This window comes from Leuresthes tenuis, unplaced genomic scaffold (genome assembly GCF_036924035.1).
Source record: "Leuresthes tenuis unplaced genomic scaffold, fLeuTen1.0.hap1 SCAF_12, whole genome shotgun sequence".
Lineage (NCBI taxonomy): Eukaryota > Metazoa > Chordata > Actinopteri > Atheriniformes > Atherinopsidae > Leuresthes > Leuresthes tenuis.
The window spans coordinates 2,278,279-2,295,130 of NW_027325366.1; positions in this window are offsets into that span (position 1 = coordinate 2,278,279).

A 16,852-nucleotide genomic window follows, 5' to 3' on the forward strand; every position below is an offset into this window, starting at 1 on the left:
TACAATAGCGTAAGTGAACTATCCCAGATATTGGAGAAAAGATTTACGATATTAATTCTTCTAAACAGTGTTTTGCTAAATTATTTTATTTTATCTCTTTGGTTCATGCCTGTGTTTGAAGAACACAGAATCACAGATGACAGTACCCTAATGACCCGTAGTGATTGGTGTGATTTGTATTTACATTGGCAAAGAACTAATTCAGGACCTGTCCTTCTTCACCAACTAGCGTATGGTACAGGAGTCGAGTTTAAACACACTTTCTAGAAGAGATCAACACCTGTTTAGGAATCTCTGTGTAGATGGTATGCCTTGGATCCAAGAATTAAAATGTATCGGGTTGCCAAAACAAGAGTTCCAGTTGTAGCTGATTCCATGACACAGGATCGTTTTTCTTCGCTGAAAGTGGCTGATGATCTGAAGCCAGAAGCTGAAAAGAAAAAGGATCCCCTGTGGAAAGTCAGACCAGTTCTGAAGAGAGTCCTCTATGGTTGCTTCAACCTACCAAGGCCAACAAAGGTCTGTATTGATGAACAAATTGTTCCATTCACCGACTGTTGTCCAGTTTTTGCGTGGGAAGTTGAATCCAACTGGTTTAAAGGTGTTCTTTCTTGCAAGACCAGGTGGCTTAGTGCTGGATTTTAAAATCTACATGGGAAAGAACACCTTCACTCAAGTCCAACAGATGGGAATAGGTGGAAATGCAGGCCTGCGTTTGATTGAGACACTTACGAGAGGATGATTGGTCTACTTTGACTGGTATTTTACCACCATTAAACTTCTTGACGCTCTTTGAGAAAGGGACCTTCCTGCTACAGGAACAATTCAAAAGAACAGAATCCCAAAAGAGTGCCACTTCACTGTTGACAGTGCCCTGAGCAGAAAACCAAGAGGGTCATTAGAAATGATTGTTCGGAGACCTGATGAAAAAGCAGTCATCAAGTGGGTGGACAACAAGTCTGTTGTCATGGCATCGTCAGCCCATGGAATTGACTCCCAGGATACCTGTTCCAGATGGCCAAAGAAACAACAGAGGCAAATCCAAGTCCCAAGACCTGCAGAATGTAACATCAAATAAGAAACTGTAATTTAACAGCATAAAACAGTATTTTCTGTCAAGCAGTGGAGACATCCCTTCTCAAGTCCAGTCATTTTCCATCAGCATTTTACTGATGATTGTGGGCTTAAGTTTCTATTTTGATTTTAGCACTTCTTTACTGATCAATATACCCTGTAGCATGTGTATAATATAATAAAAAAAAATACAAACTACTGTGTAAAATCAGTTTTTTCGGCACAGCCACTATCCGTATGTCTCAAATTCAGCTCTGGGGCGATGGATAACTCGCCCAAAGGAGGCGGGGTTTTGTTGCAGATTAGCCAATAGCATAATCATATAGTCAAATGTATGATACAAATTTATCCAATCAGCACTGTCAAAATAATTCCACTAAGAGCGACAGTTTTATCGCCCCAAGCCAAAACTACCCTTAGCAAAAAGTAGTTTATCCAAGTGTATTACGAGTATACTTATTCTATACTAAAACTGAGGCAGTATTCTTGAAGTTTGGTGATTTTATATTCTTAAGAATAGTATAGTGAAGTATATTGGCTTATACTGAAAAGTATAAAGAAAAGTCTAACACTCTGTACATTGATACTAAGACTTACACTTGTACTTTAATACTAAAGCTTATACTTGTACTTTAGTATACTTCTTACTTCTTTCTGCCACAAAGTAGTAATACTTAGTTTATCTTGATCCAAGTACAGAATAGGGTCAAGTTGTTGACTCAGCAAAGAAGGACTTGTCATCTTTAACATTCAAATTACAAAACATATGGCGCTGCCCACCACTGTGTAGGGCAATTTAGTACAAATTGTAGTTTTTATATCGTGCTTCTGGGTTAGGCTTCGAGTTGCAAAATTAGGGTTTAAAAACAAATATCTGCGCATTCTTCAACTGAAAACGTATAACCCTGACATGTACGTTTATGTCGTGAAAAAAGCTATGTTAGGAAAACATAAAAATATGCTAATTTAACATGATTCCTGCCACTCTGTTTCGCCGATGGAAAGGGGCGTGTTCAGTAGCTGAAACAAGTGGAAGCCATTTTGCACTGCAGAGAATTGCGCATGCCCAGTGGTTGCTTGTGTCTATGGATATTCGTAGGATAATGCACGAAAATCAGAACGTAACTTTTTGTACGTTTTTTTTCATGAGAATACGTTTGGAAAGTATACTGCCCTGTGTACTTGAAAGTGTATTTTTGTAGACTTAAAATGTTCCAATTTAGTCCAAAGAAGTATTAAATTAGTATACTTTCTAATGCACTACAAGTCCATGGTCCGTAGTATACTTTCTATACTTATACTCAAGCATACTTAATAAAATGAACTTCAAGTATACTACTTTTTGCTAAAGGAGGTATTTTTGGGGGTCTGATAGATTTTGTTGCCTCCCTGGATAACGTCCTGGAGGAGCACCTGAAGACGGCGACTGTGTTTAAGGGGACATCGAGGACGGGCCACAACGAGCTGCTTGACTGAATGTTGTCTGTGATGAGGACTTATATTCAGGAAAAAGTGAAGAACCAATTTTGTCGCCATTCAAGAAGACGAGACAATGGACATGTCCACCCACTATGAGCTGGTGATGGTGCTGCGCTACAGTGAACTGAGCAACAACGAAATACAGGAGTGGTGTGAGTTACTAAATTAAGATGTTCTGGTATTGGTCAGTGATATAGTGTTATTTCATGATGCAATAATGTAATTGTTGAATGTATAAGCTTTTAAGTGGACATATCTTACTTTGCTTTTTTACATTAAACGTTTGACAATCACTGGGTGTGGCACAGCCCCACCAAAAAAATATCTTACCAGCCGCCGCTCTCTTCATTGAGCCAGCAGGCATAGAAATCCTTTGTTGAAGATAGAAACTGAGGTAGACACAGCTCAGACAGTTTGGTAGAAGTTATTAAGTGAAATACATTACTAAGTGAAATTACATATCAGCTGAAAAGATTTAAAGTGAGAGCTCTCTACTGTTGGTTCTGGGAAACGGTGTTAGAGTTAGGGCTCTGCTCTGAAAGTTCTGGTTCTTGAAAACAACGTCAGAGTAAGCGCTCCTCGTACTGTCCATTCTTTGCTACTCTCCTCCTCCGTGTCCTCCGCTAGCTTAACCTGCTGCTTTTCTTCAGTTGAGCACAGACAGATGAACAGTGATGAATGCATGTTGTTGCTTAATATGTGTCTGATCCGACTTCTGGATGTTGACTGGCTGTCGGGATGAATGTGGTAATGAAAGGATATTTGAAAAGTCCTGCATACTTTGGTTTTAAAATGGTAAGGATTCATACGAATGCAAAAATAGCAGATTTTATAACACACTGGCATATGCTGTAAAATTACCCTAACCCAAAGTTCTCCTACTGTCATGTACTGTAATCCAAAATATGGTAATATACTGTTAAATAAATTACGGTAGATGTGCTATAAAATTACTAAAACACCGTTATGCTACTGTCATGTACTGTAATCCAAAAATGGTATTATACTGTTATAATAAATAACAGTACTTGCATTGTAAAATAACGTTACAATAATAATGGCGTCCCTGCTGCCAGTATTTTACTGTTATTTTACAGTGAAATTCTTTACAGTGTGCTCTGTACCTCCTGCCAGAGGGCAGCAATTCAAAGAGGTGGTGACCATAGGCGGAGAGATTCTTGCGAAGAAGGGCAAAAAAAACAACCACAAAATAAACCACCTGTCTAATAGGGCTCTCGAGATCTGAGCCAACCACACTGTGTGAAGCATATATAGCAGTGCATTATAATTCATATATAGCGTAACAACATGGTGCAAATATTTTTTTTGTGCCCCTCATCCTAAACGCAAGAGCACGCTCATGCGCACTGCATGCACGCATGCACACACCCACACATGCTTGAAACAAAAGTCAAGTCCTTTGTAAAGTCGCATTGTGCGATGCAGAGCAATCCATTAAACACAAAAAACATTCCTTGATTTCAGGTTGCTCAGCATATCTCAAGCACAGCGACAGCTGCTTAGTTTTGGAGCGCTGGGCTTCATCCGCGATAATAGAGAAAAATCCCGTTTCATGTACTTTTCCCACTATTTCGGCATGTAGCATCTTTACACAAATGTCAATTATTTGGCATGTGATAGCAATTTCCTCCAGAGGTGGCAGCTGGCAGGCCATGATCTTTTCCGCAGTCCTTACCACTCCCTGGAGACACTTCTTATCTGCAGCAGACCATCCTGAGTACCACACCATATGTGAGGACAGACTCATCTGCAGTCCTGTAGAACGACACCTGAAGCCTTTTCTCCATGTTGGTCTTCCTGAGTACTCCGAGGAAGTGGAGTCTCTGACGTGCCGTCTTTACTGTGGCCGCAGTGTTCATTGACCAGGAGAGGTCCTCAGACATGATGACCCCAAGGAACTCAAAGGACACCACTCTCCCTACAGACACCCTGTTGATGTAGAGTGGGGCTGGGTCCAAGTCATGCTTCTTCCTGAAGTCCAAAACCATCTCCTTAGTTTTACTAGCGTTCAGACACAGGTAATTATCTGAGCTCCAAGATGCTTACAGCTGTGTGAATGACTGTAGTGATTGGATCAGCAGTAGATTCTTTAGCTCTGTAAGCAAACTGATGTGGATCAAGGGACGGAGGGATAGATGTTCTGATGTGATGCAGAACCAGTTTCTCATAAGCACTTCATTGTAGTGGGAGTGGCAGCAACTGGTCTGTAGATGTTGAGATCCGAAGAGGCTGTTTTTTTTAAGGAATGGGATAATGGTAGCAGATTTCAAGCAGGGTGGGATGTGGGCCTTTGACAAGGAAAAGTTGAAGACCCTCACAAGCTGGTCTGTGCCGGCCCAGAGCACTTTGCCAAGCACTTCATGAGCAGCAGTAGCCTTCCTTGGATTCAGCGACCTCAGCACAAGCCTGGCATCATGTTCCTGCAGAGTGAGAGCATGGGAGGAGCAGGAAGGGATCCAGCAGCAGGGCCATTTGTCTCAAAGGGAGCAAATAGCTTATTAGCTCCTCACACAGTGAGACATCCACAGTGATGGTGTTGCTGGGGCTGTCTTTGTAGTTGGTGAGCTGTTGTATTCCTTTCCACACCCTGCAGGGGTTGTTGTCCTCCAGATGGGTTTCAGTCTTCTTCCTGTACTCTCCTTTTGCCTCCTTAACACCCCTCCTTAAATCTGCTGTGGTTGTACTGGACAGAAGATTGTCGCCTGGTTTAAAGGCCATATTGCATCTCTTAAGTAGTCCCAGGACCTTGCCAGTTGTGGGTTTCTGGTTGGGAGGTCCAGATCCATTTTTCAGTCGCAACATTGTCTGTGCAGTACTTGATGTAAGAAACGAAAGCCTCTGTGTGTTTCTACATGTCCTCTTCTTCAAACACATCCTAGAGAGTGCCTTCAAAGCAGTCCTGAAGCCGAGTGAGGGCACTTTGAGGCAGGGTTTTAATACATTTTGTGCAGGGCTTAGTACACCTCATGAGGGGGGTGTAAGCAGGAGTCATTGCCAGGGAAGGGTGGTCCGACTAGCCTTAGTGTGGGAGAGTGAAAGCTCTGTATGCATGTTCAAGGTTTGAATAAACATGACTTTGAATATGCCTGGTTAAAATCTCTTGCTATGATGTGTACACCGTCTGGATAGTTCTTCTGCTGTTTGTTTACAATGGCTAACAGAAAGCCCAGAGCAGTGCTAACGTTAGCATCAGGTGGGGCTCCAAGTTCAGGCAGCAGTGTCGGGAAAGGATCCGGTTGTTGTTGCACCAGTCCTTGAGTACATAGACACATAGCCCCCCCCTCCTCTGCTCTTACCTGAGTCTATGCCTCTATCATGTCGGTAGCTAATGCAAACTGCTAGCTGGATAGCTGCGTCGGGGATCAGTGGATGTAGCCAGCTTTCTGTGATGATCATTGGACAGCAGTTCCGGACGAATTGATTTGCGATGGTAAGTAGCTCCAGTTTGTCCATCTTGTGTATGATGGATCTCACTTTGAGGATACTTGGGAGCGTTGGCTTGTGTGAAGTACGAAGCCAAGCCTGTATGCCCGAACGACGTCCACGCTTGTGTTGCCTCTGTCTCCATTGTCTTTTTGCTGGGCAGTAAATCCATGGGTGTGAAAAGAATTCGTAAAAAATGCCAAAACAGACAAACAAACATTCAGCAGAGGAGCTGAAAGCTGCAGCACTCTTGCGTGCTACAATAATCTATAATTGATCTTTTTGAAGGATATTTATCCTGCAGTTCATAACACTTATTTTGTGGTGAGAAATAATTATTTTCACAGGAGAAAAGTGAGACAGAACAGAGTCATTTTACAGTAAGACAGATAGCATGAACTTTACACAGCAGGGCATTTGGAGCAATTATATTTTCTTACATATAAGACTGGTTCAAGAATGCATTTTTCAAACTTTACAGATGCATGAGCCTAAAGTGAACATGAACAGTTACAATAATTTACTCCAAGAAGACTGTCGCTGCAAGTATTGGCAGTTCATGTATAATGTTGCGCTATCTGGTGGGGGTGTTTGAGATCTGTTTCGAGGCAACACAGTGATCGACATGAATAATACTTCTACTAGCACTGTGACCCGTGTACCCTCACAGAGATGCATCAGCCTACCTTCAAACATGTCCTCAGCTTGTTATTTCCTCCCTCGGGCCTCCATGCAGTAAGGAGGGCTAAGGGCAGTTCTCCCATATATCTGGTGTGGGAGGTGGAGTTTGAAGGTGACAGACAAAGTCACCATTCCTCCAAAGTCACTCAAGGTAAGACTTCACCCCTGGGCTCCAGAAAAAAGGACAAAATGACAGCTTTGAAATTAAATGACTTCTTCCTAAATCACCACAAAAGAGAGTCAAAGATTTGGGCGCTGAATACTTTTATTGATAAAATGATTGGATGGTCACATATTCAAAGCCAAACTTTACATGTCTGACAACAGAGATATTTTCTTTATAATTATAAAATATTTGTTATATAGTTTCCTAACTGGCATTATATGTTATATTATATGTATATATGGTCACAAATAGGATGATAGACTGCTGTTGACTATTGTCAGAGACATTATTTGTTATTTGTTAGTTCAATGCTTTTATTAATATTTTTAACAAGTTCAGAGCAATGCTATATGCTGAATGACTCATTAATGTCAAATTAAAGAGCTGAATTAGCCAAGTCAGTTAAACAGTACTGCAGAGCACGATGGTCATTTGTTGTTGAACATGTTGAAAGTACAAGCATTCATCAGACACTAACGCGACTCATAATTTGTTACTCTTCATACCACCATTTTTTCTTTCCACTTTAAGGGCATACTATACATAATATTCTCTGTCAGAGTCTTTGTAACCAAAGACGGGACGTTATTCAGTGGAGGACAAATTATAAATATATAAATAATAATATAAATATCTGCCTGCCCTGAAAAAGAACTGGTATGCATGTTCGAGCACAATTATGTATCCATGCACACGCTTCCAACCTGGCAGCTTATTGAATGATAATATTTCAAATATTATACACGGGACGTACTGCATATGTGAACTTTAACCTTAAATCCTGTTTGCAGATTAGGTGATGTTCCATATGCCAAAAGCTCTTTCAGCCAATTTATGATCATTGGGGCAACTGTTCTTGAACCATTTATGCTGGTTCCACCATCCATCCATCCAGATAGATAAATAGATATATAGATTTTTTTATTTTTGAGAGATTATGCCTTTGTGAGAAGATAAATGTATGGTCTTTATTGACTTAACTGACACTGTTGGATAGTGGTTTGTTGTTGTTTTTTTTTTTATAAAATTTTCTTATATATATATATATATATATGTCTATGTGTGTGTGTGTATAAAAGTTATTTTGTCAATGTCATATTTTCAAGTCTGTTTGTATTGTTTCATGATTTTGAAATATTCACAATTGATCTATAGTGTAGAAAATAATTCAAATAGAATTAAAATTTGCTCTCAAAATTTTGATGAATGATTTCTCTTAACGACCTTAAATATAACTGAACTTATTTCCTGTACCCGCTTTGAAGTTACCGGAAAATTTGCAAATGCATGCCATTCATATTGGATCTTAATCTTTCATACTCGGTCTCCTACAAGCACTGTATCAACTGCCCGTATATCCAATGTGTTGACTTCCTCGATGTTGCTTATTCAGACTGCACAGTGTGATTTCAATTGCAACTTCAACAGCATAAAGGTAGAATGAAAACAGAGATAATGTTTCTGTTGAGATACACAGACAACCTACACACAGTAAATGATATGTCACAATTACATCTCATTCAATACCAACTAATCAGACGAGCAATGTGCATCACTGGCAATTGAGTACGCTGTTTTGCATTATTCTCCAATATCCTTGTTTTTGCCAGAGAGGGCTTTATATCATTAGCAAAACCAAACAAATAGACTTACATAATCACGTTGCTTCAGGGAACGTTCAGCTTCACAAATGTCTCAGTTTATGTACAATTGTTAATGTTTCAGTAAATACCCTCACAGCAAATGATATATTAATATCTCTATTATCTCTCCCTGTGGATAGAGTTATGGAACGCATTTGTTTAACAGAAAACATCATTTGTGTCAGTTATTTGTGTTTATTTTCCTTTTTTATAACATATTTTATTTTATCTCTTAATACTAGATGTGTCTCCATCCCAGTTTGGTGGAAAGATTGGCCAAAAAAAATAAATGCTAGTTTAATTCCAGAAAAGAAAATTTTCTTAACTGGAATAAAACTTTCATCTAGAATTTATGAATTGTTTGACACCTTATTTAACAGACACAAACCACATAAAGTACACTGAAGACATCCATTGTAATAAGTAAACCTAAACATATTTAAATATTAATTCCAGTAACAAGTTGCCATAAAGACACTGTGTTACATCATCCTTTCAGAACTGAGGGAAATAATCATTACAAGTTTGTAAAAGGAATAGCTTTCCATTTGTGGTTAATACAAGATCTTTAGGAGCTGAAGAGTCTGTGGTTGTTGCTGTCAGATTATTATAATTTTTTTAATGTGCAATACATTTTCAGTAGGACATGGACCGTGGACAGGCCAGTGAAAAACACAACCACTGTGATTATGAAGCCAATCTGTTGTAAATCCTGCAGACTGAGGTCTCACTGTTACCTAAGTTAATGACAAGCTACAAAAACAACACCCCAATCCACTGATGGGAGATCTCTGAAGATGTCTACCACGCCTATCTCTATTATATTTCAACTTTCTAAATGTTTGTCAGCTATTTTTATTATATTTCATTTATCTACCACTAACAATAGCATATCTTTTAAAAAATGTCTCTGGGTGGTGTCCTGGAGGGGGTATGATGACATAACGTGGTGCATAAGTGTACCTAGTACTAGGCCACCTTAGGCCAGTGGTCGATGATCGTATCAGTAGTCGTATCATCAGAACCGTATGTCTTGGACACTCAGTGAAAGAGAGAGGCAGAGCTGTCAACCGATTACCACCTGGTGGTGAGGATCTGTTGGCAGGGAAGCTTTCCGGACAAACCTGGTGAGCCCAAACACCTTGTGAAGATGAGCTGAAAATGTTTGGCGGAGGCCCCTGTCTGCGTGATTTTCAACTTTCACCTCTGGGAGAACTTTTCTCACATACCAGGGGAGGTTGGGAACATTGAATCTGAATGGACCATCTTCAGGACCTCGATTGTGGATGCAGCTTAAAAGAGCCGTGGCTGAACCTGGTGGATGCCAGCGGTGAGGGAAGCAGTTAAGCTGAAAAAGGAGGTCTTTCAGGCTTGGTTGTCCCGGACGTCACCTGTAGCATCTGACAGGTACTGATTGGTTAAAATGACTGCAGTGTTGGTGGTTGATTAAGCAAAAACAAGGATTTTGAGGAATTCTCAGGCATGGGAGGAATTCTGTGAGGCCATAGAGAAGAACTTTCGGTTTGCCTCAAGGATAGTAAACCATTCAATGACTCAGAAAGGGAAAGCAGGGTTCATTCCAGGTTGTGCTTGGCCTGGGAACAGAACTGCTGACCCAAACTGAGGACATCACCTCTTCAATGTCACATGAAAGTCTGGGACATCACCTATAGAGTGGCAAACAAGGGTGGTGGTTCACATTTTTAAGCAAGGGGAACAGAGAGCGTGTTCCAGCTACAGGGGGATCACCCTACTCAGCTTCCTCAAGAAAAAAGTTGAAGAAGAGGTGCCAACCAAATGCTGAACATAAGATTCAGAACAGGAAGTGTGGTTTTTGCCCAGGTTGTGGAACAGTGACCAGATCTTTACCCTCGCAGAGTTACTGAGGGGTCATGAGAGTTTGACCATCAAGTCTACATATGTTTTGTAGACTTGGAAAAGGCTTGCAGCAGTGTTCCCCAAAAGGTTTCTGTGGGGGGTTGCTGAGGGAGTATGGGGGACTGGAATCACTTTTGCAAGCTGTTTGATCCCTTTATAACCAAAGCAAGGGCTGTGTTGGCATTCTTGGTGCTAGGTTCAGACTCCACCAGGGCTGCCCGAGTCACCGTTCCTGTTTGTGATTTTCATGGACAGGATCTCGAGGCCTAGTCGTGGAGAGGATGGTGTCTGTTTGGGAACCTCAGGGTTGCATCTTAGTTTTTTCCAGATGATGTGAACCAGCGCACATTAGAGATGTTTGCGCCTGACTATAAGCGACTAGGATGAGAGTGAGCTCCTCCAAATGCGAGGCCATGGTTCTCAACCAGAAAAAGCAATGGATCCATCCATAAAAAACTTCTGTTAACCTCTGCTAAGAAATGTCTATCTGTCTTTTGCTTTGATGAGTGCAAACTTATGTTTACTTGTCTGTTGTCCATGATTACTAAGACAATGGTTTACACTGTCACAGTGTTACAATTTGGATAAGTTTTTTGCTCTTTGGCTCCCCCTACAGCTGTGGGATGTAACAGCACAGTAAAAAAACAAATATCCTATGAGCCCTGTGCATGTGAAGTACACGTTATTTGTTGTCATGTTGAAGAGGCCATGAAGATGCCATCAAAAGCCAAAAAAATGGTGCAGTGCAGGGCAAACCAAAGTAGTAAACTGTGGTATCTCCACCCACAGGCACTTTATGGTAGTTTCAGGCCTGGGAGGTGCTAAACAAAATTAAATACGTACTTCAAAACTAGTCTGAGGATAGTTCATAAACTTCTCTACTGTTACTTTAAGGAAAAGAAAACAAACAATCAACTACAAAAAAAACTGCCCTTTGTGTCTTTCCTTAGAAAGAAAGGAGCAAAGAAGCCATTAAGGAATCGTACTCTGAGCTGAAATTAAAGAAGTGGAAACAGATAATAAGCCTTCTGCTTGTCAACATCAGAACTAATGGTGTATTTGTCATGAGCAGTGAGTTGGCAGGGTTTCTGTTTGACTTCTAGGTGGAGAGCTGGGCTGATCCTGCAGGTGGAAAGTTCCATGGACGGAGTCCTCTGGCTCCTGGTGTGACATCTCCTAATCAACAGTGGGCTGCAGCTCTTCTCTGCCAGATTGGCGTCACTGTTATGGTGAACATGGGCCTCTTTCCTAGTAAAGTTGAGTTTTTTGAGAACCTGTATTGATTGAGCCTGTTTTGCCTTTTATCAGAGTTCCTGCTCCGCTGAGCTACTGACGAAGGTAGGAAAACAGCTCCTCTTTTCACTCTTCATACCACTCTAAATTACCCTCTTTCCAATCTCTCTTCTCCAACAGAAAGCCTGGAACCTGTACATAGGTGGACTGTCAGTCAGCACACACCTGACAACTCTCTGCTTATTCACTGTAAAAAGCCCCTTTAAAGTGCTCTGCCAAGCCCAAGTCTGAGTCTGCCCGCTGGGTTCGGCTGTTCTAGTCCTGAATCATGACAGTATTGCTAAATGCTATTGTCAGACCAGATAAACACTCCTGATAGCTAGCCCTGAAACATGACCCATAGCTCAATGGTTTGGGTTTCTTACCCCGGTAGTATAAGATAAGATAAGATAAGATAAGATAAGATAAGATAAGATAAGATAAGATAAGATAAGATAAGATAAGATAAGATAAGATAAGATATTTTTTACAATAACATTTATTGGTGAACAGAGTCAAATACCAGTACAAGACACTTAGGAAAACATCAAATCAAAAAAGCCAAAACCCAAAGGAACAAACAAATAAATTAAAATCAAAAGTTAAAAACTAAATCATTCCCAAACACCGAACAAATAGCATCTTCACAGCACCAACGGTCAGTAAAGACATCCAAAGAACCCATTGTCTTGTAGAAACAAAATTCCAGTGAAACCCTCGACATAAGTAGATTCTTAAGGATCGCCACAGCCTCATAACCTAGTGTCTGGTTAACTTTATTCTTGCGACTTAAATAAATAGCAAGCTTTTCCTGCCCAACAATAAAGTTAATAAAGCAACACTTTGTGTTACGTTTTTGACAGTATGGGAACCCAAGAATAAACCTTTGCCTTGAACACATCACCCCCAATGGGCGAAGTAACCCATTCAAAATAATAAACATAGGAAGAAGCCTGTCACACCCCATAAAACAATGAAACACTGTTTCCCTCTCGTCACAAAATGGACATTTATCACTTGCTCCTGGATTGATCGCAGCAGTAAGTGCATTAACAGCTATGGCCCCATGCAAGATCCTCAACTGAAGATCTCCTGTCAGTTTTGTCAATGGTGGTTAGTATAGAACCCTCCAAGCTGGCTTACTCTTTCCATCAATTTGCAATTTCTCTCTCCACACCGTATCAGGTCTATCTTTTAGTTGTTTCACATTCAGAATCTTCACCATCATTCTGTACATTGCTTTCCCATCAGCTGAACGCAGGTTAAGGTTGCCACGGATCCCTAGGTCCAGCAGTGGACTAGTGTAGCTGGACTCACGGAAACCAGAACTAAAAACAATGTCAGGAAAAGGATCTTCATCATTTGGCTGAAGGATACCTGAACAGTACCCCTCTAAGAGGGCCCTCTCCCCACCATTCAAAAGTGCAGCCATTTTGTCTAAAAGCCTATGAGCATACCTCACAGACCTCAGTCCCAAAGAAGAGGCAAAAGCCTCTGCATCCTGTAAACTGTTCCCAGCTTTTTCAAAGACATGTCGCAATTGAAAGCAGTTACACGCACACAATAAATTCTTCAGTCCTGGGGTGTCATCCCCACACAAATCAAAACGAGCCCCCAAGATGACCGGTTCTTCAAACAACCAATGTAGAGAAACCACTGGATTCAGCCAGCGGTGCTTGATCAGGCCCCAGACCTTGAAGCAACTCTGGTAGAAGGGTGACAGTCCACTTAAAGCAAGTCTCTTAGGATCCACCAGGAACAAGGCACAATCCATCCTCAGCGTGTCCACCTCCCGCAGAATAGCCAGCGACAGGGGGCGGCAAACCATGCTTTCTGGCCCCAGCAAAAGCTTCTGGATGAACTGTAGGCGGAAGGTGGCCTTCCTGCTTATCAAGTTGACGAGGCCCTGCCCGCCCTCATCCTTGGGCAGGAAGAGCACACTCTGAGGGACCCAATGTAGCTTGTCCCAGAAAAAGTCAACCATGAGTCTTTGGATTTGGGCCAAGAGTCCAGCAGGTGGTTCATCACAGGCTAACTTGTGCCACAGCGAAGAAGCGACCAAGTTGTTGATCACCAAGGTTCGCCCCCTATAGGACAAACGGGGAAGAATCCATTTCCACCTTTCCAGACGACCTTTGACCCGATCCACAGTGCCCTCCCAGTTCTTCTGAGGAAAAGCGTCATGACCCAAAAAAACCCCAAGGTACTTAAAACCATCCCTTTTCCAGATCAGCCCACCAGGCAAGCTGGGGGGCTGCCCGTTCCAGTTTCCCATCAATAACGCTTCACTCTTCCCCCAGTTAACTGTTGCAGAAGATAAGCTGTTAAAAACTTCCACAATACATTCAAGTTTGCGCACATCATCAGCACAGGTGACAAAAACTGTTACATCATCAGCATAAGCAGACAAATAAAAGCAGCTGTTACAGTCAGGAAATGTCAGACCATTCAATTCAGATCGCAGTTTGTGAAGCAATGGTTCTATAGCCAAGGAATAAAGCATCCCTGACATAGCACAACCCTGCCTAACACCCCTACAGACTTTAAAAGGAGCGCTCAAACCACCATTGACCTTAAGCACACTCTCAATGTCCCTGTACATTGTTTTTATCATGGCACTAAAACCAGGGCTAAAGCCAAAAGCATCTAACGTTTGCCAAAGATACACATGTTCGACCCTGTCAAAAGCTTTTTGTTGGTCCAATGAAATCAAGCCAGCTTTAATGCCCTTTTTGTGAGAGAGATCCAGAAGATCGCGAACCAGAGCAATATTATCAAAAATTGACCTCTGTGGTATACAGTAAGTCTGATCGATGTGTACAACTTGTTCAATTACCCCACGCATTCTTGTGGCCAAGGCCTTGGAAGCTATTTTAAAATCTACACACAGGAGAGAAACCGGACGCCAGTTTGCTATATTTCGTAAGTCACCTTTCTTGGGTAGTAAGGTGATAGCAGCTCTTCTGCAACTTTGTGGTAGTAGGCCTTTTTTAAAACTATCAAGCAGGACACCCAACAAGTCCTGCCCAATCACATTTATAAAACTCTACTGATAAACCATCAATTCCTGGCGCTTTACCGTTGTCCATACTCATAAGTGCAGAGTGGAGTTCATGAAGGGACAGAGGTTCATCCAAAGCAGTGGTGGCTGATTTTTTTATTTTGGGTAACCCATCATAAAAATCACTAGCTATATCTGCTGCATCAGCAAGCTCGCATTTATACAGACCAGCATAAAAACCTAAAGCGTGCTTACGAATATCCGTAAGATCAGTGAGCTCATGCCCAGTGTCTGAGAGCAGGCAGCGGATAAGTCTACCCTGCCCATTCTTCCTCTCCAGATTAAAGAAAAACTTGGAGGGTGCATCCATCTGGGTGACGCATTGAAACCTAGAATGCACCAGGGCTCTTGTACCTAACAAATCAGACAACATGTTCTGTTTACGCTTAAGTACTGTAGAATGTTCTTCATATTCAGTGGCAGCTACCAGCCCTTGCAGATCAAGGATTTCGTTCTCCAGGGCTGTCATCGCTTGAGCCATTTCTTTTGTTACATTCAGTGTATACTGCTGGCAAAGCTGCTTAATTTGTACTTTTCCACAATCCCACCACTGCTGTGGGGAGGAATACGTTCCTCTTTCCTTCCTAAAAGTTTCCCAAAAAAAGGCAAAAATGTCCAGAAAGTGCTTATCATCTAACAAAGATACGTTGAAATGCCAGTAGGCACTTTTAGGCTTAATCGGCTCCATAATTACACTACAAATTACTGCACTATGATCAGAGAAGCCAACAGGGGATATTTTGCACAATTTCATAGAGCTTAAATGATGGTTAAAAACATATAGTCTATCCAATCTTGCAAGAGATACAAGGTTGTCTTTACTATGCGCCCAAGTGTACTGTCTAGTGTTCTGGTGGAAACTTCTCCAAACATCACAAAGGTCATTGGCTTCAGTCAGTTGTATAAGAGCCCTTTGAGAAGCAGAGTGGGGCTCCGAGTGGTTTCTATCCATAGTGTCGTTCTCAGTGCAGTTAAAATCACCACCCAAAAATAACAAGTCATCTGTACATGCATCTTTCAAAATATTATTAACTACATTCAAAAACAGAACTCTCTCTGGACCTAACGTAGGTGCGTATATATTTAAGAAAATCATGGTCGCACCATCAAATTTGGCCACAACCTTTAAACATCGTCCCTTAACAAGCTCATCTATCTCATAGTGAAGCGGCACAGAGGTCTTAGAAAAAAGCACAGCCACGCCCCCACTCACGGAGGACTTGTGACTTAGCACAGACAAACCCTCCCATTCCCTTCTCCAGTCAACCTCATTGACCCCATCACTATGTGTTTCCTGCACAAAACATACATCAATACGCCTCAATTTCAGAAACTCATAAAGCATCATTCTCTTTTTAATGTCCCTTGCACCATTTAAGTTAATAGTTCCAATAGTGAAGTTCCTCACAATGTTGAAACAAGCCTAGTGGAGATGTTATGAACCACGGTCAACCGATAAACCGAAATGTCACTTAGAAGCATCTTTACCGTGCAGTTGTTTTCGAATCTGGCTAACCTTTGCTCGAAGCCGATAAAATTCTGGCTTGGGAATGACACCCTCCCTCATCCATAAAGTCGCATCATTAACAAACTGTGGGAGATCAGGGAATTTCTTTTCAAAGTCAACACCTCTTTCCCCTTTATGGGTTCTAAGGAAACTCAATATGTCTTCAGACGTATAAACGGTGTTTGATGCATCAGTCTGTGAACACTCCAACCAGCTAGACTCTCCAGTGTCAGAGGGGTCAACACTATCCTCCCCCCTCGTCATTTTGCTGGCATTTTTTAGAGTTTCTCTTTCTGTCTGGTACCTTAAACTGTGCGTCTGCCTCCATATCAGACACTATATCTGCCATCAGATCATCTGCCTACTCTGCCTGCTTAACAGGCCCAGGGGGGTGACCAGCGTCGGGTTCAGGTGAAATATATTTTGCAACATTACAGTCGACTATCGCAGGTCCAGGCACCATCCTGTTTGCCAGGGGAGCCCACTTATGAACGACACTGTCTTTGACAGATTCAGTTCCAGCAGACCCACCCGGTCCCTGCTCCGCAGATGTTGCCATAGTTACAGAAGCCGGGGGGTCTCTCACAGAGAATACAATATCACCATGAGAAGCATTTTCAGGGGAACCAGTCTTAGAAGGACCGGCT